The sequence below is a fragment of the Rhinolophus sinicus genome, chromosome 1, assembly GCF_057876585.1.
Source record: "Rhinolophus sinicus isolate RSI-liver-muscle chromosome 1, RSI-T2T, whole genome shotgun sequence".
Classification (NCBI taxonomy): Eukaryota; Metazoa; Chordata; class Mammalia; order Chiroptera; family Rhinolophidae; genus Rhinolophus; species Rhinolophus sinicus.
This window is the reverse complement of record NC_142501.1, coordinates 206,319,727-206,345,436: the sequence shown is the minus strand read 5'-3', so window position 1 is coordinate 206,345,436 and position 25,710 is coordinate 206,319,727. Positions and strand designations below refer to the sequence as shown.

Sequence of the window (25,710 nt, the reverse complement as noted above, 5' to 3'; positions counted from 1 at the left end):
AACTCTTCTATCGACGTCTGTAAGCTGAGCCATGTAGCACATCCACCCCTAGAATATATTCCGGAATGGGGGAGACATAAACCTTGTAGATACGAGGAGGAAGCCTTCCTATACCCAGTGGTAAGGAAATAGCTTTCACAGTCACAATCTTTCCCCCGTAGCCATCAATGCAGACTGCTGGTCCGGGGAACAGTTCTGGGTTCCCATAAACGAGACTGCAGTCTGTGCCAGTGTCAACTAGGGCCAAAACCCTCTGCACATTAGAAGGGGACCAATGTATGGACAGTTCCACGTGGGGCCTCCGGTCCCTGCTCGTCCCCTCTGACCGGGTACCTTGGCCCCACCCCTAATCAAGCTGAAAGGAGTCGGCCTCAAGTGGCTGCATGAAGTCCTGGAGGGACTCAGGTCCCGCTTTCCCAGACTTCTCCTTTAGGCTTCTCCGGAATTGCTGTTCCGGACGCAACTGTTTCCAAAGTTCCAGCAGGAGTGCATTGGGTTGTCAGTCTATTTTCTTCCAATCGACCCCTGCTGCCACGAGATCTCGCCACATCTGTGCACATGTTACTCTCTGAGGCCCGCAACCTTGCCCCTTTATTTTACCTTTGGTTTGGGCTTCCAGGTCTCAACTGCGCGGACCTCCTGTCTTAACTTCCTTCGCCTCCGGCTTTCAACATCCCCTAGGGTGGCCATGGCAGTTGTAACTTCATGGATCCGTCGCCCTACATAAGGTGTAAGAATAGCAACCAAGGATCCAAAAGCACTCGCAGGTGCAGTATCCAAAACCAGATCTCTCATGCTGGCTGTAAAAAGCTCGTCATCCGGCCCCTGCATGTTAAGGTTAAAAATAGCATGTCTCATAGCATATCCATTTCACGGATTATTTGCGTAAGTTCTGTATATGACTGCCATTGACTCACAGTGTCTGGCAGCTCGCCAGCCTGTTCCCATACGGTGCGTACCGCAGCCGTGAGCCACGCCATTAGAGAGTGGTTGCCCTGGTCGTGGGCAAACCTATGGTCGTTCTGTAACCTTAGTCGCAGGGACGGATGCACTGTCACGAAGGCTAGCTTTTACATCTCGCCTGGGGAGCAGAGAATGCTGTCTGCTCCCTCATCCCATAAACGTAACAGCCAAGCCGAGACTGGCTCTCCAGGGCGCTGTCTGTACCACCTCCCCAGCTCCTGCAACTCAGTGGGAGGGTAAGGGGTGTAGGTTGTGAACTCAGTCACAGCTAGGTTGCCGGCAGCAACGCCCCTGGGGCCCAAAGGTTGCTCATGTTTTACCTTTTGCTTCAAGATTGGCCGGCCTTGGGGGTTGGGAGCTACATTGTCTCCACTCGCTTCCTCCGCCTCTGCCTCAGAGTCTCCACCTTGGGGCCCCTCTTCTGACAGGCGGACCCGAGCTTCCAGCACTTCCAACCGGGACACCTGGTCTGGCACCTGGGCCACTTCATTAAGCGCAGTTTCCGTGTTGAGACTCAAGGCCGTGAGGAACATCCAGCCCACGCGGCCGGCTGTAGCCTTCTCCTCCTCCGGCAACCGCTCAGCCAGAGCCTGCAGGGCCCTCTCCATGCTGGCTGGAGAGCCGTCCATGTCCTCCCACCCCTCCTTGGGGGTCCAACCCTTGAGAACAGTGGCCACCGGACACCACATACTGTGTGGGGGCCACACGTCCTCCTGCCCAGAGTCAGATTCCATTTCTACCTGGTCGGAATCTTGCTCACCGTGCTAGGTGTCTGAGTGGGTGGAGGCCTCCGTGTAAGATGTCCACACCCACGGAGCCTAAGGCTGCAGCCGATCACCAAAATGAAGGCAACGCCGTCCATGGCCAAGAGGGTGGTGTGCCAGCTGGAGGCTTGAGTCTCCCAGGCAGACCGCGCCTCCCGTTCCTGGTGTCGCTCCTCATGGGCCTCCTGAAACCGGGCTCTCACATGCACAAACCGCTCCACCATGCTTTGGTAGGTTTTGGCCGGCACAGTACCCTGCTTACGAAACAGTTTTTATACGTATAAACTGCTCCAGTACATTCTGGAGAGTTTCAGCCAACACCACACCCTGCTCGTTGTGCGATTTGTCACGCGGGGTGGCCTGCGGGGTCTCTGCTCCCACTCCCCGCATAGGAACGCAGGATGTGGCTAGGCCAAAAGGGAACACCCATGGAGCCATAGGTAGGGGAGTCATACCACTATAGTCTCACTGGTGGCTGGATTCACACGACGTGCGACCTGCTGTCTGCTTTTCTGCCAACCGACTGACTCCCCTCAACCCAACTCCCCAACCAGTGCAGCCGCGGCAGTTGCATCAGTGGCCAATTGGCCAACCGGCTACAGCTGACAGCCAACTAGCTATAGCCAACGGCCATCTACTATCCGAGCCAGCACCCCTCCACGTGAGGCTGAGAGCCTGGAAACTGCTCTCTGGGGCTCTGTCCCCACACAGGCTGACAGATTTTAGAAGCTTGAAAAGGCAGGAAATGGAGTCTCCTCCACAGCCTCCAGAATGGACTGCTGACACCTTAATTTTTAGCCCAGTGAGACCTTTGTCAGACTCCCACTCCAAAGAATAGAATAACAAAGTTGGGTTGTTGAAGCCACTGAACTTGCATTAATTTGTCACAGCAGCTATATAAAATCAATACACTCCTTCAATAAGTCTTTTTAGAAATATAGAAGTAATCAACTAAAATCACTCCAGAAAGGGGAACTTCGGGGTCTTCTCTGATTAACTGAAGATTGACCAAAAAATCCTTTTTGCCGAAGCCTTTCAAGAGATATTCCTGAAATACTGTTTCTGTAGCCCAGTGAGCTGAGTGTAACTCTACATTCTTGCTACTCAGTACTGTCCATGAGCCAGCAACATCCGGGAATGTAGTAGGAAATTTAAAAAATGATAAGGGGCCTAATGACTCAGAATCTGCATTTTAATAAGACCTACAAATGATTCGAATGCACACAAAACTGAGATGTACTGCTGTCCACAAGGAAAAATTATACTAAAATAATTACATTGATTGCTTTCTTGCAGTCAGTCAGCATCTGTTTACACTGACAGCAGAATTCTTTAAGAGCTGGACAACGTGAAGTTCATCTCATCTGATGACTTTCAAACAAGTTCACCAGAAGAACTTAATCTGAAAAGACATCCTCTCAGAAGTCCAGTATATAAAGGAGTTGAAAGTGGAATTTCTCAAGTAGGGGAAGGCTGTGGGTCCCCAGAACCTATCACCAGCCCCAGAATTACCTTGAATGCATCTCTTTGGAACCTTAAGATTTCCACCTCACACAGTTTGAAAAATACAGATTTTAAACTAAATACTTCTTGATCAGTGTAGGAAAACTAAGACTTGAGAAGAGAATAGAAAAGAAGAGAAGAAAGGAGAGGAGAGGAAAGAGGAGAGGAGAGGAAAGGAGAGAAGAGGAGAGACTTGTTCAGGGTCATAGGTACAATTATGAAGTGGAAGGGGGCGCCTAGAAGCTTCTCGGGATGATAGATTTGTTAATAAGCACACCATCTTTCACACAACCACAGGCATGTTTTCTCTTTCGAATCAGTCTCTCTAGGGCGCTGAACACTCCGGTTGAGGAATGACCCTGCCATCTGTCAACACTTGGAATGCTTCTGTGGCTGCCTTCCTTAAAGTTCCACCACTTCTGCTGAGTTGGCTCATCAACAGAAGAGCTTGAAACTTGGCAGAGGGAAGGGAACACTTTCATCTTTGCAAATAATTAAAATCAGTCACAGCTAAATCTGGTGACTTCATGAATGATTACTTGGGGCCACACACTCCACTCTTTCAAATATCAAGTATGACCAAAGTCTCTGGAAACAAATTGATATGTGATGAGTACACTGACAGGAGAAAGGGAGCTTTTATGGAGTATCTGCTGTCTGCCATGCTTCCCTAGGACATGTTTACATACTGTGTCTCATTTGACTTTGACAGAAACCCAATGAGGAGGGTCTGTTTCCATTACTGTTGTGATGGTAGTGTCCATTTCAGAAGTGAAGAAACTGAGGCCAAAGATCACATGTGCAATAAAGGAAGGAACTCTTGGCTCCAAAGCCCAGGGACTTCCTATTAAACCTTACTTCTAGGGTAGGCTTGTTGGAAAACAAGTAAGTCTATTGTATCAGAGAAGTAGAAGGCCTTCAGTCTTCTCAAGACCCTTTATAAAGAGCAAATGTCACTTCTTGTTAAACTTACTCTATCAGTAAGTTTTTACATGTCTGCCTCCCCAGCTCTGGGTGAATTCCTACATCTTCAGAGCTTAGCAGAATAATAAGCAGTTCTCAGTAAAGGTTGACTGAAAAAGTTTATAATAGTAATAATAATAATAATGGGCAATCGTTATCACAAGTTGACTAAGTACCAGGCACTCTTCACATCATCTTAGTCTCCTGCTTTATAAAATGGATGGATGGATGGATGGATGGATGGATGGATGGATGGATGGATGGATGGAATGAGAGATATTTGAATGGATGGTTGGATGTTCAGATAAAGGAAAATATATCTTAATATCTGGAAGATTTTTCACCAAAATATTGAATCTGGTTGCAATTTTCCTCCTTTGTGTAATTCCAAACATGACCAGAAGAGTACAGAAGATGGACATACTCTTTGGATGGTCTTGATTCAACCATTCTGAGAAATAAGGAGGTCTTGCCCAGAAAGTACTTTAAAAATACAGTTAGGAGGAGGTTTCATGAAGAAATAACTGAATTGCTAGAGTCTCTTACTGTATATGCATGTCTCTCTTTTAGGGCTTTTAAAATTACTTTTAAGTTCAATTTTTCAGTTTTCTTTAAGTTTCCTGTTTTGTTAACTGTTCCTCACAATAGCTCTAAGCAAGTAGATTACAAGGATAATAATTTATTCATCCCTTTATTTCTGCTATGAAGCATAGAATCTGAAATATATTGTTTCATATTGTTTCAATAAATATCAAATGAATGAATGAATGAACTTGATTATTATCAGAACACATTTGAACATTGAGAGTTTATGAATTTGTCTTTCAAAAAATGCTAATAAAATCTTGCCCTGTCCTTGTCATGCTGAGAGATGCAAGGTGAATGCAACAGTTTTGAGGCAAACATAGCTTCATCATGGCTGCATGTAGGGAAACTGAGGAGTCAGTTCACTGAGTGAATAGGTCCATTCATGCAACAAAGATCTATTGACCACCAACAACTTGCCAGTGAGTTGTGGCTACTTTGTGAAGAGCCTGGATCCCATGCTAAGGATTTTAGATACTGTGCCAGGGACCCTGTGTAGTCATTGAAGGGCTTTGCATAGGGTGCTGACATCAGAGGTGAGCTGCAAAAAAGGAAAGGAAGAGAAGATGTTGCTATGAAATTAAAAAGTAGCTAACCATTTTCTCCCATAAATGCATAGTTATGTTTGTCTCTGCTGAGATCTGTTTTATCTTTTAAATCTCAAAGGTAAGAACTTTGTATGGCATGACTGTGTGGTGATGGAGAACGTGAACCTTGAGGTCAAAGAGACCTGCTTCTGAGTCCTGGCTGCACTGCTCATTAAGCATGTGATCTTAGGCAAGTAAGAATCTCTCTGGGCCTCAGTTCCACATGCGCAAAATGGGAGAAATAATAATACCACTTGTACAGAATTATAGTGAGAACTAAATGAAGTAATAAATGTGAAGCACTTAGCTCTAGGCATGGCACACAGTAACCACCCAATGAATACCAGATCGTGAGAGCATGGTAGACACTGGGGTGGGTGGGGCTAGCCAATTACTGGGCCCCTAATTTAAGACATCTGCTTTGTAGGAGGCTGAAGCATCATTTATTCAATGAGCTTTATTAAGCTTCTACTAGATACCAAGCACTAGTCTAAAGATTGGGGCCACAGCAGTGATGAAAACAGAACAGGAACAAAAGTTTTTATCTTCAGGGAGCTTCCATTTTAGTGACACTGCTTAATCCTCATAGTATACCTCAGTTTCCTCATCTGTGAGAGAGTAAGAAGAGCTGAACATCTCTCACAGGGTTGTGAGGAATACTTAATTATTAAATATGAAGTGTTTCAAAGAGCAGCTGGCACAGAGTAGGGCCTATATAAGGACTTGTTGCTAAAATAATAGTTATTATTAGAAGTAGTATTATTATTGGGATTAGTATAGGAATTATTTTCTCCTTTTTGTACCTTTGGCACCAGCTACAGAGCTAAATATGGGGATTGTTATCTATCTTTTACAAAGAGATTGAGTAGTTTTATTAAAATCCCAAAACTAGTAAAGGCAGAGCCAGAACTCAAGCAAAATCTGTCTCCAAAATTGACACTTTTAACTGCTACAAACGTTCCCCAGATCCCGCTCCACTCACCCTGGAGGAACATTTATTTCACATATACTGACTAGTCTAAACAATTATATCATATGCTTCCTTTCCCAAAGTTATTTAAGCTCTTATTAAACGGGTCTTCCTGGTTTTTCAGTGATAAATGAGAGAATTAGCAGCGTTTTTTGGAAGTTCTACTCCCAGGCTGACTTCATTAGCCGCGTTTATAGACCAGGCAGGGCTGACTGTTACGTCCTGTAAAACAAGGAAGACAGGCGTTATAGGATGGGGCAGCTTGCTTTGATTACCCATTCTGGACCATGGCAGCCCAAACAGTAGTGATTTTTATTAAGTGTTTTAATACAAACCAGTGAGACAATTTCAGAATTCTACAAGGCAGACAGGGATTTTTTTTTTTTTAAAGTCACTTTTAAAAGTCTGTAAACTTGTTCTTTCTTTCTGCCAGTAATGAATATTCTAGACCTTTCCTCTAAAGACTATTTTAAATCCTCTGTAATCTACAGATTAGCACCTCATCAGAAACTGCATTCTTTCTCTGATAAAAGACACAAATAAGACAACCATCAATATTGCAGCCGACTTTCTCAAAGAGCTAAATTCAAAGTTAGAGCTGAAAACTTCAGTGTGAAGAAATGCAAAGTATCTGAGAGGAAAGTTAAAAGATAAAGAAGAAAAAATGGGTTAATAAAATCTATGCCAGGGCAGGAAATTGACCTGAATGAGAGAATTAGCAGTGTTTGGGGAATTTATTTAAGCCTTTTGACTTTCTGTATGGGTTGAATTCCAATGGCTTTGAATTTTTTCAAAACCACCTGAAGGTATTTCTTATAGAAGGAGGAAGCTTGGGATGAATACAAAAATTCAGTGAGATCCACTAATTATTTCAGCTCCTAAAAATTTTTGTTAAACTGTCTGAATTCTGCTGGTGAATGAAATTCTCCTCTTGCTTAGAATGCACCTGAAAAGCTTATGAAAACTAGAGGTTCCCTGACCGTGGTTGAACCTAATGCATTAGAAGCCTGGGTGCAGGAGTGGGGATGGGAGAGGAGCTCATATTTTCTTTATTATTATTATTATTATTATTTATTAAATTTATTGGGGGTGACAATGTTAGTAAAATTATACAGGTTTCAAGTGTACAATTCTATAATACATCATCTATATATCACATTGTATGTGTACCACACAGTTAGTTTTCCTTCCATCACCATATATTTCACCCCCTTTTCCTTCTTCTACCTCCCCCCGCCCCCTTTACCCTCTGGTAACCACTAAACTGTTGTCTGTGACTATGTTTGTTTGATTTGTGTCTTTCTTTGTCTTGTTCCTTTGTTGCTTTCAGTTTTATATCTTACATATGAGTGAAGTCATATGGTTGTTGACCTTTTCTGACTTATTTCGCTTAGCATAATCATCTCAAGATCCATCCATGTTGTCACAAATGGCAGCATTTCATCTTTTCTTATGGCCAAGTAGCATTCCATTGTATGTATGTACCACATCTTCTTTATCCAATCATTTATCGAAGGACAATTTGGTTGCTTCTATGTCTTGGCCACCGTAAATAATGCTGCAATGACATATATCTTTACAGATAAATGTTTTCAGATTTTTGGGGTAGATACCCATGAGAGGGTCATATGGTAATTCTAGTCTTAATTTTTTGAGGAATCGCCATATTGTTTTCCATAGAGGATGCACCAATTTGCATTCCCATCAACAGTGAAACTAGACTGCTATCTATCACCATATACTAAAATTAACTCAAAATGGGTCAAAGACATAAACATAAGACCTGAAACAATAAACTGCATAGAATAAAGCATAGGTACCTAGCTTACAGCCCTTGGGTTCAAAGAGGATATTATGAATTGACTTCAAAGGCAAGGGAAGTAAAAGCAGAAATAAATGAACGGGACTATATCAAACTAAAAAGCTTTTGCACAGCAAAAGAAACCATCAACAAAACAAAGAGGCAACCAATCAAATAGGAGAAGATATTTGCAAACAATGCCTCTGATAAGAGGATAATATCCAAACTATGTCAAGAACTCATACAACTCAACAACAAAAAACACAAACAATCCAGTTAAAAAATGGGCAGAGGACCTATGCAGACAATACTCCTACGAAGACATACAAACGGCCAACAGATATGTGTAAAAATGTTCAACTCCACTAGCTATTAGAAAAATGCAAACCAAACCTCACACCTGTTAGAATGATTATCATCAACAAGACAAGTAATAACAAGTGTTGGACAGGCTGCGGAGAAAAAGGAGCCCTCATACCCTGCTGGTGGGAATGCAAATCAGTACAGGAGCTCGTATTGTCAATGAGACCACGGGCAACTCTGAAGCAGGCCAGGACACTCTATTCCAATCTTTCTGGCCCATTTTGTGAATAAGAAAACTGAGAATCAGAGAAGGGAAGTAACTCACTCCTGAATTTTTCTTTTTATGGCAAAATATACATAACATAAAATTTACTTTTCTAAACGTGCAGTTCAGTGGCATTAAGTACATTCCCATTGTTGTATAGCCGTCACCACCACCCATTTCCAGAGCTTTTCATCTTCACAACCTGACACTCCACACCCATTCAACAATAATTCCCTATTCTCCATTCCCCTCTTCCCCCCACCCCTCACCCCTGGCCATTCGCTCCTGGTAACGATTGCTCTACTTTCAGTCTCTGTGAATTTGACTATTCTAAGAACCACGTATAAGTGGAATCGTACAGTATTTATCCTTTTGTGCTTGTTTTCTTTCACTTAGCGTAAAATCTTCAAATCCATTCATGTTGGAGCATATATCCAATTTCCATTCCTTTCTAAAGCTGAATAATGTTCTATGATATGTATATACCACATGCTTTATCCAGTCATCCATTGATGGACATTGAATTTTGATTTTCAACCATCTTGGACGAAGGACATGACATTTCACTTAGAAATCTTTGTTCTCCCATCCCCATCATAGGGTTGCTAGACTTAACAAATAAAAATACAGAATGCCCAGTTAAATTTCTGGTTAAAAAATACAAGTTTTGGTATAAGTATGGTCTATGCAATATCTGGGACATATTTATACTAAAAAATTACTCATTGTTCATCTGACACTCAAACTTAACTATGTGTCTCGTATTTTATCTGGCAGCCCTACGGTCCACACTTGGTAAAACCACAAGTAAGGAAATTCCTGTCTACTGGGAAGCTTGAGTTGCCAGAATTCTTTGAACCTTTTCTTAATCAAGGTTCATATAAAGCAAGCAAAAGCACAGTACAAGCAAGCAACAATTATGCACTTCTTCTCGGGTTCAAGAATATTGTCTGATATGTTGCACCTGCTCCTCAATCCTGCAACTACCATCTGTTTTCTAGATAAGAAAACTGAGGCTTAGACATGGGGATTTCCTAAACTCATACAGGTGGTAAAAATCAGAGGTTTGGCTCAAATCCAAGACTCCCAGATTTCAAATCCACTTTTTTTTTTTTTAATTTTCCACTTTAAGTATAAAAATAAGATAGGCTATGGGAGAACAGCTACCCTCATTTAATACTGGAAAAGATGCAAAATGACAAAACTCTTAGTGAGGGGAATTGGGCAATACCTATCAAAACAACCTAAACGTAAAGCATTTACCCATCAACTAAGCGATTCCCCATCTTGGAATTTAACCCCAAATATGCACTTCCAACAGTACAAAAATATATGTGCATGTGGTTATTTACTGCTTTATTTGTAATTAAAAATATTGGAAACTACTTAAATATCCAAATATAGGTTGTTTGTTGACTAAACTATATACACACAATAGAGTATTATGCAGCTGAAAAAAAGAATGAGGAGTAGCTCTATGATTTCACATGGAGTAGTTCACAGAAAATAATGTTAAGTGATGAAAGAAATGTGCAAAAAGTCTATCTTTTCTGTAAAACGGAAGAGGCATAAGAAACAAACATATTATCTGCTTGTCTTTAAAAAGAAACGCAGGAAAGATAAAGCAGAGAATACTGAAGCTGGGAGCAGGAGAACAGGGAGGGAGTACAGGAGTGAGTGACATTGCTTTGATGACACTGTTGGCACAGATTTGACTTTCAAAAGCACGTTCAGTTTTTACATAGTTTTAAAATAATCTTAAATGTCGTCGCGTCCCGCGCGACGAGAGTTGTGGGGATCAAGGAGGGCGGCGCAGGGTTAAGAAAAGACAGTAGTCATGAATAGAGTTTAAGCAGACCAAGGGACCCCCAATCTCAAGGACTGGAAGCCCCAATCAAGCCTTGCATCAGCTTTTATTAGTTCAGTGGGGAAGTAAAGGAGATAAAGCTTGTCAATCTCAAGATCTGTGAATCCCACACATCATAATAGGAAACCGATTTAAGTCAATCACCCTTGCCTGCAGGCAGCTGGACCATAAGTCCCAACTTCCCCAAGGGACAAAACCTATATGCATATGAATAGATGGAGAGCACCACATTGAATCACTTCCCTTGCAAGTTCTGCGAAGGAATGCAGCCACAGAGGCTGAGGCTTTCCTTAGCCTGAGAAAGATGGGGGGCTGTGCCCACCTCTGTCAACCCCATGGGTTCTCCTGTTGGTCCCCACGCGACTGCGCCTGGCTTGAGTTGTTCTTTCCGTGAGGAATCTTACTCGTCATTGACTGTCCAGCCATCTTTCTGGGACCAAACAGGGAGGCACAAGGTGCAAACATAAAGGTTTAGCAAAGTCCCTGAAAGGATCCATCTTACAGACTCTCCTTTCTTTGGGGGCAGGTAGAAGGAAACAAATGGTTAAGCTGCTGTGTGGCAACACTTAAATCAACAAGGATGATGGGATGGAGGAAAGAAAACCCCAAACAGAAAACAAATTAAAATACGCAAATCCAAATTTATTTAAAATGAATTAAAAAACCATACTGATGGGGAGGGGAGCAGATAACTAATCCGAGTAAGTATGACATGGTGTGTCACTGTGTACGTGTAGTTTTGAGAGGGGCTGAGGACTGGGGACAACGAAATTCCTTTTAGTAGTTTCGTTTTTTCCCAGTGGTATGAGTGAAGCAATGTTAAAACTACCTTAGATGCGTAATAGGACGGAGCAAAAGAGTAATCTGCCGCGGATCTTGTTGGGATTTAGGGTGCTCACTGAACAAAAAGGGAAATTCAGATATGAAATCGGGATGGCAAAAATAGCCACCGGAACTGAAATTAGAGGTTTCAGTCAGTGCACACTCACGATTCCCAAAACGTAAATGTGTGTGCGTACGCACGTGTATACGTATGTATGTGCGTCAGTGGCACACAGAGTCTGCTGTACTGGCTCATGAAATCTCTCTTTTTTTTTTTTAATTTTCTGGCCTTCTGTGAGTCCCTTGTTAACACAACTATTATTCAAATAAACTTAGATTTAAATAAATTATATTAAGAATAAAGATAACAAATACATAAAACACATAACATCCTCTTTATTTTACTACATTTTGCTATTATCTATGCTTTTGACGTTATTTGCATTTATTGTACCTCTCCCCAACTATATGTTCAGTGGCATCACAATTGGTAGCTTAAAATGGGCAGAGGGAGTATTTACACTATGGAAATCAGCAAATGCTACAAAGCAAGGTGTTTGTTTGTTTGTTTGTTTGTGGATCTGCTAGCTAAACAGGTACCAGGATACATTGTGTGTGTGTATCTACATAAGTAAGTAAGCATATGTTTTCTAGTTGTATTCTTATTATTGCAACTTTAAAAATGCACATCTAAGACTTGGTGGAACACTGTCTTTGTTCACGTCCGTCCCCTGTATGGTCTGTCTCTGTCCTTTGGAACATCTGTTCCGGGAGAGCAGAACTTTGTTTATTTTGCACATCACTGTATCTAATGCCTAGGACAGAGCCTGCCATGAGGTGGGTGGTTGATAATTGTTGGCCAAATGAATAAAGAAACAAATAAGTAATAATTCTCATTTGAAAATTCAAAGGGGTCCCTAATTTATCATAGTCCTATCAGGATGAGCCTTCCCAAGAAATCCAAGCTTCCAGCCCAATTTGAGTTTAACAGACCGCTCTCCCCAGCAGTGTGACAGTATGCCACATGAATTCACGGACTTCCTTCTACAGACTGGCTTCTCCCAGCCTCACTCTCCACCACTGCCAGGAAGACTCAGGTGCAAGGGGCTGCTGGGAGCCCTGCCAAATCCCCAGCTCCCAGAACAGTGCCTGCCATATAGCAGTTCTTTGATGAATGAAAACGGGATTTCTTGTGGCAGTCTTTCTCATCGCTCCAATCTCTGCTCCCATCATCATCTGTCCTCTTCCTCTTCTTATATGTCCTTCCTCTGTGTGTCTTTTACAAGGGCCCTTGTCGTTGGATTTAGGGCTCACCTGAATACTCTAGTAGATCTCCTCATCTCAAGATCCTTGACTTAAGTTCATTTGCAAAGACCTATTTTCCAAAAAGATCACATTCTGAGGTTCTGGGTGGACATGAATTTGGGGGGACACTATTCAAGCTAGAACTGAAGGGAAATGTCAGACATCTACTCAGGACACTGCCTCTACTGCCGTTTTTCAAACTGAGTGTTCACTGACACCAATAAGTTTAAACTCCAAACAAGTTTCAAAAATTATGCCGATGTTGTACAAAGTTGGAGATCAAGGGTTGGGGGCATTGAGTGGAGGGGAGGAGAAGAATCAGGAGTGGGGTTCTTGGTCTGGTTAAGCCACTTCACTCTTTGAAATCCTGAGCGCTCACTGCTTAGGCCTCAGTCCCCTTACGTTCCTTCCTGTGTTGAGCAAAATTCTGCAGCAATGGGCATTGACTCAATGTCATGGGCTTGTCTTCCTTTTCCATTTACAGAGGAGAGCTGGGCTTCAGCTGGTGGCCTTCCAGTTTCCCCAGGAAGAGCCAGTGTGAGCTCTTGCCGTATGACTGGGGAGGATAGAACTATTTGTCCTAGAAATAGGGATAGAAACATAGTGTCTTCAAGAACTTGGCCTTCCGATGTCTTGTTTGGCCAGACTCCCCAGTTCTTCCAAGTAGCCCTGATTGTCCACTGTCCTGTACAGCCAGCTCACTCACTTATCTTACTTTCCTTGCCCCCAGAAACAGTATAGTTTGAGCCCATCTGGGACATATAATTAAATGTAGCTCATCACCAAGAAAATTAATTTCTGAAAATTATTTTCTGATCCACATTAAAAATTCATAATCCTGCCTCAAACATAACTGACCTCATTTCTTGAGCATGAATAACCTTAGCCTACTGTGCATTTGTCGGTCCTCATCCTCCCTGCCAACTCCATCCCCTCTTTCCTACCCTGATTCTCATTACAATGGCCCCAACATTGAAGAGCCCATGTTCCAAGAGTTTCTCTCTGATCATTAGGTTTCTCCACTCACCACAGGAGGAAATATCAAAGAAGAGTTTCTGTTACCCTGGACGTCAGTGATTTACGCAACCTACTGGAATGCACCAATAGCATAGAAAGGTGGCTATTGCAGAAGAAAAGCGACTGTTCTGAAAACCAGACAGGTTTGCATTTGGCTTGCTGAGAAAGCCTGCAGAGAGAAACTCCAAGTTTTAGAGCGCCCATGCCTTCATATCTAAATGGAGATAGTAATTCTCTACGTATAAAAGTTAGATGAGATAATTGAAATGAAATAAGTCTTTTGACTTATTTCACTTAGCATAATAATCTCAAGATCCATCTATGTTGTCGCAAATGCACTATTTCATCTTTTCTTATGGCAGAGTAAGCCAGACAGAAAGAGTTGAGAACCATATGACTTCACTGACATGTGGGATATAAAACTGAAAGCAACAAAGGAATGAGACAAATGAAGAAACAAAAACTCATAGACACAGACAATAGTTTAGTGGTTACTAGAGGGAAGCCAGGAGGGCGGTGGCACAAGAGGGTAAATGGGGTCTAATATATGGAGATGGAAGGAGAACTAAATCTAGGTGTTGAACACACAATGTGATATATAGATGATGTAATACAGAATTGTACACCTGAAAGCTATGCAACACTACTAACAATTGTCACCTCAATAAATTTTAATTAAAAAAAAAGAAATCACTTCTTATGCTGCAAAAACTACAAATCCATGAGATTGCTGCTATTTTTCAATCTATGCACCTCCAGTGATTCTTCTGTCTGCATCCAGAACTGCCAACCAACCCTTGGTTTCTTCAGTTTGTGAAAGCTGTTGACAAGCCCATTGGAAGGCAGATGTGGATAGTCAGAGACATGACTTCAAAGGGGAAACACTAGCACTATCATCATTATGGTCCTGGTATGATTTCAGGAGAAGGGCTTCCTTCCTGCCCATCCACCCCCAGCAATTGCTTTCAGATTCCCTTCACGGAATGATTATAATTTGATCCCCAATTTGGCTGCATATGTCAATGATAATAATCTTCATCATCTGTAATTATTGATTGAAATCTCTGAATCTCCACCACCACCCACTATTGGAATAGGAAAAAGAATTAAGCTCATCACCAACAGATGTGACCAAATAAGGGGGATGAAATACGGGAATCCACAACAAACTCTTCTTGTCATACATTCCTCCATCTGTTTTACTGTTACATGGAAAAATACAAGTTAAAAATAATAATAAACATTTATGAATTCCTCCAATGTGCCATTATTTCTCTTAACCCCTGTGTATCAGTCAGAATTCTCTAGAGAAGTGGAAACAAAAGACATCTATATCTATGTACATATACATAAAAGTATACAGTTGACGCTTGAACAATGTGGTTGTGAGGGGCTCCACCCCCATGCAGTCAAAAATCTGCATATAAATTTTGAGTCCTCCAAAACTATTAATAGCCTACTGTTGACCAGAAGCCTTACCGATAACATAGTAGATTAACACATATTTGTATGTTATATGTATTATATGCTGTATACTTACATTAAAATAAGCTAGAAAAAAGAAAATGTTATTAAGAAAATCATCAGGGGCGGCCGGTTGGCTCAGTTGGTTAGAGCTCAGTGCTCACAACACCCAGGTCACCGGTTCGATTCCCACATGGGCCAGTGAGCTGCGCTCTCCACAACTAGACTGAAAACAACGACTTGACTTAGAGCTGGTGGGTCCTGGAAAAACACACTGTTCCCCAATATTCCCCAATTAAAAAAAAAAGAAAGAATGAAAAGAAAATCATCAGGAAAAGAAAATGCATTAATAGTATTTCTTTAAAAAAGTCTGCAGATAAGTGGACCCACACAGTTCAAACCTGTTGTTGAGGGGTTCATATACTGGGGATGCCAAAAAATATATACACATGACCTGTATTCACCTTTTGTTATCGGTATATATTGAGTATTATGATTTTAATACAGTTTTTTCCTTTCTTAAATGTGTGTGGTTATATATACATATATGTTTATATCCAACCACACACACATACATATGTATGTATATATATAATATGTCATTCTCAATATAGATTTTCCTTTTCTTTTTTTTTTTTTTTCTTTTTTTTTAAGGAATTGGCTCACGTGATTGGGGGCTGCCAAATACAAAATCCGTAGAGCAGGCTGGCAGCTGGAAATTCTTTCAGGATTTCATGTTGCCGTCTTGAGGCAGAATTCCTTCTTCTTTAGGAAACCTCAGTTTTTGGTCTTCAACTGATTTGGATGACGCCCACCCACGTTAGTCTCCTTTACACCATCAATGAATTATAGATGTTGGTCCTATCTACAAAACACCTGCCCAGCAACATCTAGACTGGTGATTTTGACCTAACAATGGCACCACAGCCTAACCAAAGTTGAGACATAGATTGACCATCATCCCCGTGAGGACAGCTGGAGTAGGCCCAGTAGCGTGGGAAACTGAAGCTCCTGGACATCAGATCATTGATCTAAGACCACACCACTAATGAAAAGAGGAGACAGAATCTGACCCTACATGAAGGCCCACCCAAAACCCTTGCTCTCTCCACTGCAATGCATTACTCTTAGGAGAGAAAGCTGAATTTGTAAAATAGGCAAACTACAAAAATGATCCTAGGAAAAATTGTCAGGAAAACAGTATGGCTAATAATAAAAATTCATTTATTTCCTAAATAGCATAATATTGGTGGGAAAAAAGAGTTTGACTAGCTTTATTGTAATGCTTGTGTTCTTTAGCGTGCTGCTCCACGCAGTTTAATCTCCAGACCAGCAGCACTGGGGTCACCTGGGAGCTTATTACAAATGCAGAATCTCAGGCTCTGTGCCAGACCTGACAAATCGGAATGGTCATTTTAGCAAGAACCTTGCATGTATTGGTTTTTTATTTCAGCATAACAAATTACCACAGAATTAATGAGTGAACACAACACCCACTTATTGGCACAGTTTTGTAGGTCAGAAGTTGGGGTGGAGGGTGAGCAGGATTTCATCCTCAGAGTTTTGTAAGCCCAGAAGCAAGACACTGGCCAGGCCATGCTGATCTGAGGGTCCTAAGGAAGAAGCCACTTTAAGCTCCTTTAGAATTGTTGGCAAAATTCATTTTCTTAAGGTCATAGGACTGAGATCTTCACTTCCTAGCTGGCTGTGAGCTGGGGTCACTCTTTCTGCTGCTACAGGCCACTCACTTTCTCGTTTCTTCAGGTGTCTTCCTCCAAATTCAAAGCAGCAACAGCAAATGAAATCCTGCTCACCACTGGAATCTTGCTAACAGCCTGTGTTGCCATCCACCACCCATGGCTCCTGGGATCTGAGGAGACCCACCCAGTTCATCTCCTTCTCCTAAGGCCGACTGTGCCTCACCATAAAGCACAGTCACCAGAGGGAAATTTCATCACATCCGTAAGTTCCAGGGGTGAGAGTGCACAGCATGTGTTTTTTCCACCACCACCAAACAGTTCTCCAATACTCAGTGAATGCTGGCTGGCAGAGTGTCCCACACATTTAACTCAAGTCTGACACTACGTCCCTGGAGCTAGCATCAGATCCTACAGGCTAAGTGCTCAGCCTCACAAGACTGTCCCTCTACCCTTCAGACACCAAGTCTACGTCCAGTTTGTCACCTGTGCCTCTGACCGGCTGGCTATAGATCATAGGTTTCCATGAGCTCCTCTTCCTCGGATTTGATTAATTTGCCAGAGCTGCTCACAGAACTGGAACTAAGTCACTAAGCAAAAGCCAGGAAAGCTGGCGGCATCAGAAGGAGCCAAAAAGAATGTCCTGGAGGAACTCTGGTTGACCACTTTCTGCCTGGTTCCACCTCAGGCCTGGAGAGCTGCTGGGTTCAGCACCGGCCTGGCTGTCTTCCGGCTATGGCACTTGAGTGCTGCCGAAAATGCTGAACCAAGCCCTTCAGTGCCGGCCATCGCCACTTTCTCCTTTGACATTTTAACAGCTCAAATGGAAAACTCTCGGGGACCCAGTTTCTGAAGCATGGTGAGTCATGTCATCAAGTGAAATGATGCTGCCTGCATATTTTGTTTCATCTGGAAGACTTAAAGTTTGTTTGTTTTTTTAAAGGAGTCTGAACAGCTGGCCACCAGATGCCAGCCTCCCATCCTTTGAGTATGTTGGCAGCTTCTAGTTGGGATAATTTAATGACCAATCCTCACTTAAGTTGGTGCATAGTTACTTCCAAGCTGGACTTTTACTATCATGTGACATGTAAATCCAAGTCTATGGGAGCCTTAAAGAGTGCAGGTGGATCAGGAAAATCATCCCAAGGACAGCGGTGCTGAAGTCAACAAAAGTTTTACAATTTTTAGTTTAGAACCTTGTGCTTAGATAAATAAATAAATGAAAATAAATATATAAAAATAAGGCCAACTCAAGACAATTACCACATCACATTATATTTCAAGACTCTCTAACAGTCATCAGATATATACCCATGGTACAATGAGCCGAAGACAATACAAGGCACATTTGAACATCAATGAAAAAAATCATAATTTTTGCTTTACTGCTGCAGCATTCAATTTTCTGAAGAAGAAATGCAAGCTGAAGAGAATGTCAGAATTCTCAAGATAATTGCAGAAATTATTTTCAGAATTTTTTTTCTTTTTGAATCAACTTTACGTAGGCATAATTCACATATAATAAAATGGAACCATTTTATGTGTATAGTTCAGTGAGTTGCGACAACTGCCTACCTTTGTAACCACCACCACAATCAAGATATAGAACACTCCTGTACTCCCCCAAGTTTCCCTGGACTCTTCCCTGCAGCCCCTTTGCTGTGAGTCCCCACACCCGGTCCTGGTCCAGGCAACTACTGATCTGCATTGTCACTATAATTGGTTTGCCTGTTCCAGAATTTCTTATAAATGGAATCTCGCAGTATATTCTCTTTTGTATCTGATTTCTTTGTCTCAGCATAGTATTTTTGAGATTCATCCATGTTGTTTCATGTATCAGCCCTTCTTTCTTTTCTTTTTTTTTTGAATGGAATTCCATGGTATGAATTTACCACCATTGGTTTATTATTCAATCACCTATTGGTGGACGCGTGCATTGTTTCCAGTTTTATCACTGAGTAGTGTTCTATCATATGGATATACTTCAAATTGTTTATTTACTCACTTATAGATGGATTTTTTTTTCCAGTTTGTGGATATCGTGAAGTAGGCTGCTATGAATATTTTTGTATTAACTTCTTGTAGATGTATTCTTTCATTGATCTTGGGTAAATAACCTAGGAATAGAATTGCTGCACTTCGTAATAAAGGTATCATTAACTGTATGAAGGTGTCAACCAGTTCTCCAAAGTGATTGTATTGTTTCACTCTCCCACCAGCATTGTACGAGAGTTGCTCCACGTACTTGTGAACTCTTGGCACTGTCAGTCTTTGACATTTTAGTCATGATAGGGGGTGCGTTGTGTTACTTCACTATGGTTTTCATTTTCATTTTCCTGGTGACACTCTTTAAGGTATGAAGAGAGGAAATCTGGTCTCAGGTGCAAAAAGAGAAGGCTAATGCATAGAGTTAGCAGATATTACAACCTGCCTAAGACAGTCCTGGTTTACACCCAGTGTACTGGTGTAACTACCAGCAATGCCCCTGTGTTTCTCAGCTTGGACTACCATAACAAAATACCATAGATTGAGTGACTTCGACAATAGGAATTCATTTCTCACAGTTCTGGAGACTAGGAAGTCTAAGATCAAGGTGCTGGTCAATTTGGTTCCTCATGACTCCTTTCTTACTAGCTTGTAGATGACCACTTTCTGTGTCGTCACATGGTAGAAAGAGAGAGAGAAGAAGCAAAGTCTCTGGTGTCTCTTCTTCTGAGGACACTAATCTCATCATGAGAGTTCTACCCTCCCAACCTCATCTAAACCTAATTACCTCTTAAAGCCCCCATCTCCAAGATCACATTGAAGTTGGGGTTTGAACATATGAATTTGAGAGACGGGGACATTCCATACCAGCCCTGTAATTTGAATTAAGTTTTGCTTTTGAATGTGCGATGTAGTTTTATCCTCCATCTCCTCACAAAACCTTCAGTAACTCTATATTTATCACCAATATACTTATATTTGAGATTATATTTGTGCTTGTAAGTCCCGTACCAAGAGCAGAAGTTTATCCAAAGAGGCCCCATCACATTCATGCAGCAATTATTATAAACTTCGACAATATTAAAATGTATGCAGTACTATATGTATCATGTTTTGAACTACTAGCTTTCTTCCAGTCTACTATTTTGGTTTGAAAAATGAAGCTTATGCCATAAACCACACCGCAAATTTAAAGACGCATGATTATCAGTGAAAACATTTTATACCAAGTTCTGGCCAATTCTCAAACAAATTTGAAGATTTCTTACCTAACATTTTATTTTGACCTTTTGTGAATTGAAAGAAGCACACTTTCCAATCAGGTACAAGTTCATCCATGAAGGCAAAATCAAAGTTGAGCCAGGGATTCTGTCTATCCCTGAAACTAAACCCAAGCAAAAATGTTTTCTTGACTTCCTTCCCATTTTCCTTTTTCATTCTGGCAATAAACCACCATCAGAATGTAGTCATTTCAATGTCACACAGTCTATCCTTTTCCTTGTTTGGATTCACAATAGGGTAACATCAAGTCCCAAACATTATATGTGGTAGCTCTCCATGACTGTCTGACAATGGATGAAAGTATGCATGAATACCCTAAACTTGCTTCATATCTCTGAATACATTTTCACAACATAAACTTTCAAATGGTCTTATCATTATGTGGTTTCATTTGGCAATTTTCCTTCATAAATGTGAGATATTCTATGAAGCACCATGGATAAAAGGAAGTTACAACAAAGGTTAAGACATAATCCAAGCCCTTGAGAAACTTATACTTTAGTATGAAGAGAAGAAAGGCACTCACATAAAGAACAATCACATAAAGGAGAAAATGATAAGTACCCTATAACATAAACGACTGTAGCTTGAAAACATTGAGTGTCCTTGTAGGCAGGGCTTTGCCCTGTCAAGAGCATAATGCATGCAGGAATTAGGGCAAAGTGGGGGATAAAGTGATGCTTAATAGCTTTGCAAGTGCCTGTTCATACCATTTCCTGGTTGGGGACAAGAAAAGTTGGTCATTTCCGATTCTTAGTATTGAAGCACATGTTTATGCTTTGACACAAAGTGACCTTTGCTACTCCCCATTGCCACCCCCAAATCAGCAAAGTCAACACTGATCCACTTACTTAATCAACTGTATGGACCAAAAATCTAAAACTTTATGAACAATTGTCACCCCAATAAACTTGAATTAAAGAAAAAATAAATAAATTTTAAAAATCTAAAACAGAACGAAAACATGTTGGACTCACCATGTGGGGAGATGACTTGCGTGTTACTACACAGAAACTGGAAATTGAAAATCACATACCTCACCTGGGCACAGGAAGTGAAAGCATAGACAAGAGAATTATCCTTGCCCAGCCCTGAGGAGACTCAGTCCGTGGTCTACTCTAAAATCAGAAGAGTCTCAGCCAGCAAATCCACAGGCTGTGTCTACACCCACTAGTGGAACTGTGGCCAGTACATTTCAATCTTAGACAAAGCCGATTATAACTCCTTCTGCATTAGAGGGAAACTATACAAGGAAAGGAAAATTATAGGTAAAGGGAAAGTAGTAATATTAGCTCTTTCTCTCCTGTGAGCTGAAGATGAGATGTGAACAGAGGAATAGAAACCTCCGTATCTCAAGGTCATTACTTTAGAACAGGCTCTTCCTGAATGTGCTTTGCACAATATTTATACCATAATTTGTGACTCAAAATAAGCATTCTTTGAATCAAGTGTTTCTTTGGAAGACACAGAATATTTTATGCCTTAGTGGAAAAATTAATTGTGTCCATGGTACATATTTCTCATGCCTCTGTGTACCATGTGTTTTGGCAGACTAGCTCACACTGACCCTGGGCTCGGGCATGTGACTTGGTTTGGCAAATGTGTCAATAGCAAATTTGATGCAAATCAAAACTTGAAAAAAGCACTTGTATATTTCTATTAATACTTCTTCTCCTGGAATTTTACAATTGCCTGAGAACATGTCCAACTATCCTTATGGAGAATGAGATACGTGGAAGTGAGTCAGTTGCTCCAGCTAAGGCCATTCTAGATCAGCCAACAGCCAGCAAACTACAAGACATGTGACTCAACCACTGCCAAGACCAAAAGAACTGCCTAGCCAAGCACAGCCAAGGTCAATGGCACAGCCAAGGCCAATGATACTGCTCACAGTCAACCCACAGATTCATGAGGAGTAATAAATGGTTGCTATTGGAAGGCACAAAGTTAAAAATCAAACAAAAAAACATAGAAATAGCTAAATTATAAACTTTTCTTAAAGATTGCTATGGACTGAATTGCGTCTCCCCAGAATTCATATGAGGAAACCCTACCCCCAGTGTGGTATTTGAAGGTGGGGTCTTTGGGAGATAATTAGGTATACATGAGGTCATGAGGGTGGGGCCCTCATGATGGAATTAGTGTCCTATAAGAAGAGGAGGAGAGACCACAGCTCTCTCTTTCCCACCATGTGAGGGCCCAGGGAGAAGGTAGTCATCTAAAAGCCAGGAAAAGAGGCCTCACTAGCACTTGATCATAATGGCCCCCTGATCTCAGATGTTCAGGCTCCAAAACTGTGAGAAAATAACTGTCTGCTGTTTCAGCCACCAGTTTATGGTATTTTATTATGGCAGCCTGAGCAGACTAAGACAGAGATTCCGATATGTAAATAGTATCATCCAAACTTACTTACTATTATATATGTGTTCCCTTTTCATGGAACATTTTTTTTTTTAATTTTATTTGAGAATATGATTCCACAGACAACAGTCTGGGATAAATAAATTGTAAGAATATAAGTGCCCCAGGATGCCATATTTTAGATACATAATAAAGAAAGGACAGTCAGGATTTGATGGTAGACTGTTTGGCGGAAGTAGAAGAGAGTAAAAGCAGTGACATATGTTTAAAATCCTGAGAGCCTTAGAGGATTGTGGTATTAATGACAGACTTAGGCAACTCAGGGAGAGTGGGTTTGAGGAGAAACAGTTTTGCTTTAGAAGTATTAAACCTGAAGGCAACGTACTACCACTAGGAAGTGAAGTCCAGCAAGCATTAGGAAAACACAAATGATGCCAGTGGAGGTGTTTGATTGGTTCTATAGGTTTCGTGAGTTGATGAATGGCCAACTCATGAAATAGGATCCTGCAGAGGGAGGAGAGTCCAGAGCCAAATGAGGCAGCTCAAAATGCTGTGATATTGGTGGGCCTACATGCAGAGGCCAAGAGTGGGAAAATGACTCCTTAAGGCCAATAGCAGAGTTGAGACTAACTCAAACTCTTGACTTCTTGGTAACCTAACCACAATGCCCATGAGTCATTTAGCCATTAATTGAATAATGGTTCACTGGAGAGCAACCAACCAAGATGACAATCTAATTGAAATCATGTTGCATGGAGAACAGTTGAAAGAACCAGAAACATTGTACTCAGAACAAGGAAGACGAAGTTGAGGGGGAGGAAGAAGGCTAAGCATTGTCTTCAGACATTGTAAAGGCTCTTACATGTGGGAAATGAAGCAGAATATTCATTGTTGTTCAGAAAACTCTCCTGTGTTTTGTGAAGTTGTGGTTCCTTTCCCTGGGAAAGGGGAGCCAGAGAAGCAAACTCAAAGAAATGGCTTCTTCCCCTTCTACACCCAAAAGTTGTGAGCACACAGTAGGCATCTGTGTACCATCAGATAATTTAAAGGAGCATTAGTGCCTTCTGGCTGGCCTTACCTTGAAGTTGGTATTGGATTATTTCCTACCACTCTCAATATATTTGATCTCCAAACTTTTTTTAAATTGAACTATAGTTTACATACAACATTATAGTAATTGCAGGTGTACAACATAGTGATTTGATATTTCTATACATTTAACAACCTCTTCCAAGAGGAAGACAAATTTTCCCAGCTAGGTTCATTTCTCCTTCGCCCTCTTCCTCAATGTCTTCACATGTTTGATACAATTCATCAAAGGCTTTATTATAAAATCAAGATAAAACCACCTGGATATATGATATCATTTGAAACTTGGCTGCTTCATACATGCAAAAGAGAAGGAATAAAATCAACTATAAGAACACAAAGCTTAAAAATGAAAAATGTTCAAACTTTACAATGGCTTTCAGATAGGAAAATGCACGTTTTTCAAGAATAACAACCTTCTGTCTCTAAGAGCTTAGAGTGTCTTTCAGAAGCAATCCGTACTCATCTCAGATAAAATGGATGCTAAGGAAAATACACGGTATAAGCATATTCTCTTCTTTGACACGGAGAATGTGTTATAAGCAGCATTTAAGAGTTTGCGTACTAGAACCAGACAACCTCGTTTCAAATCCCAGCTTTGCTACCTACTGGCTGTGTACCCATGAACTAGTCACTTAACCTCTCTGTGCTTTAAGTTCCCCATCTGGGAAATGAGGATAATGTTAGTACCTACCTCACAGGATTCTTGAAAAGATAAAATGAGTTAATACATTTACACAGCCCATAAAATGGTGCCTAGTATATAGTTAACGCTCAATGAATGTTTGTAATTATTGCTGTTGCTTTGAAGTAGAAGAAAAAAGATCTGACCCTTTTAAAGGAGTGTGCAGAATGAAGAAAGCCACATTTTTAATGGGAAGTGCTCAAAATACGTGAGATAGGAACAAAATGTATGAACTAGGACCTTCTGAACCTCTGTTTAGAGAAGTTCAAAGCCAGTAGGAAAAACATATGTCCTCAGTGGAGGATAATTTTATAAAAGTTAGTGTTCTACTAGCATTAATGAGATTTCTACTGAGAAGCAGCCTGGAACAGTGAATGTCAGGACCACGGCCTTCTGTACACACAGTAAAGCAAATGTTTGGGAAAGTGGAGTTTATACTGGTTAAATGCTAAGTAGAATATTTAACTTGTAACTTGAAGTTTATAACTTCCTTTATCCCCGGCTTTGAAGGTTGCTTGTGAAATCTGACAGTAAGCCGTTGGGCAATTTTCTTAAATGCATATATTTTAAAGCTGGGTAATACATTTTGTTTTCTACATCTATCCTTGTCACAAATCTTTCCATGGATACCAATTTACTTAGCCCTTTAGCACACAATTTATAAACCTTAAATTTAAAGAACAAGTCACAACGGACATTTAGGTAGATTAGTATTGCTAGAGCAAAAATAAAGTTGGAATTTATGGTTAGTATAAAAATAACTATGATTTTCGAGCACTTATTGTGTCAGACCCTGTTCTGCATTCTTCACATATATCATTTAATCTTTTAAGGTAGCTATCTGTATTAGAATGATTGATGTTAGCTAACTGTGACAAATAAACTCCCCCAACTCAGTGAGGGAGCAGAATATGGGATAATATGTTATTCAGTAATGTCTGATGCAGGTCAGGTGGCTCTCCTAGGCAGAAATCCTCTAAGGGATGTCCCAGGGTTTGGGGTTCCTTCTATTTTGGGGCTTCAGCACCTCTGAGTCTTTTGTTTCCTGTCACGTGAATAAGGGAGAGACAAAGAATGTGCAGTAGGTACACCAGTTTCTCACCATCACAGCCCAGAATTAACCCTGCATTACCTCTGTTCACATCCCATTAGCCAGAAATCAGTCACATGATCAAACTGCAAGGGAGGCTGGGAAATGGTGGGAGATAAGTAGACATCAGAAAACACTAAAATTATTTGCCTGCAGTTTACCTTTCTGCCACCAAATATCTATTTCCTTCCCTCTCTCCTTACACAGAGCACACTTACCCCTTCCCGAAGGAAAGGGTGTCAAATTCCATCTGGTCGCTGCAATCAGCTCAAAGTCCAGAACTTCTGGGCCATGTAAAGCTTTCGTTGTAAGTCTGGATGTGGCATCTCTTGACCCAGTGAC

General features: G+C 41.1%; 1 long non-coding RNA gene across 1 annotated transcript in view; it reads right to left on the bottom strand.

Annotated features, from left to right (window-relative positions):
• LOC148759332 (uncharacterized) overlaps window positions 1–25,710 on the bottom strand; it is a 131,833-nt gene extending 106,123 nt beyond the window's left edge. The window contains exon 1 of the long non-coding RNA XR_016018229.1: window positions 25,587–25,710. This is a non-coding gene — a long non-coding RNA (uncharacterized LOC148759332). The remainder of the gene's footprint in view (window positions 1–25,586) is intronic.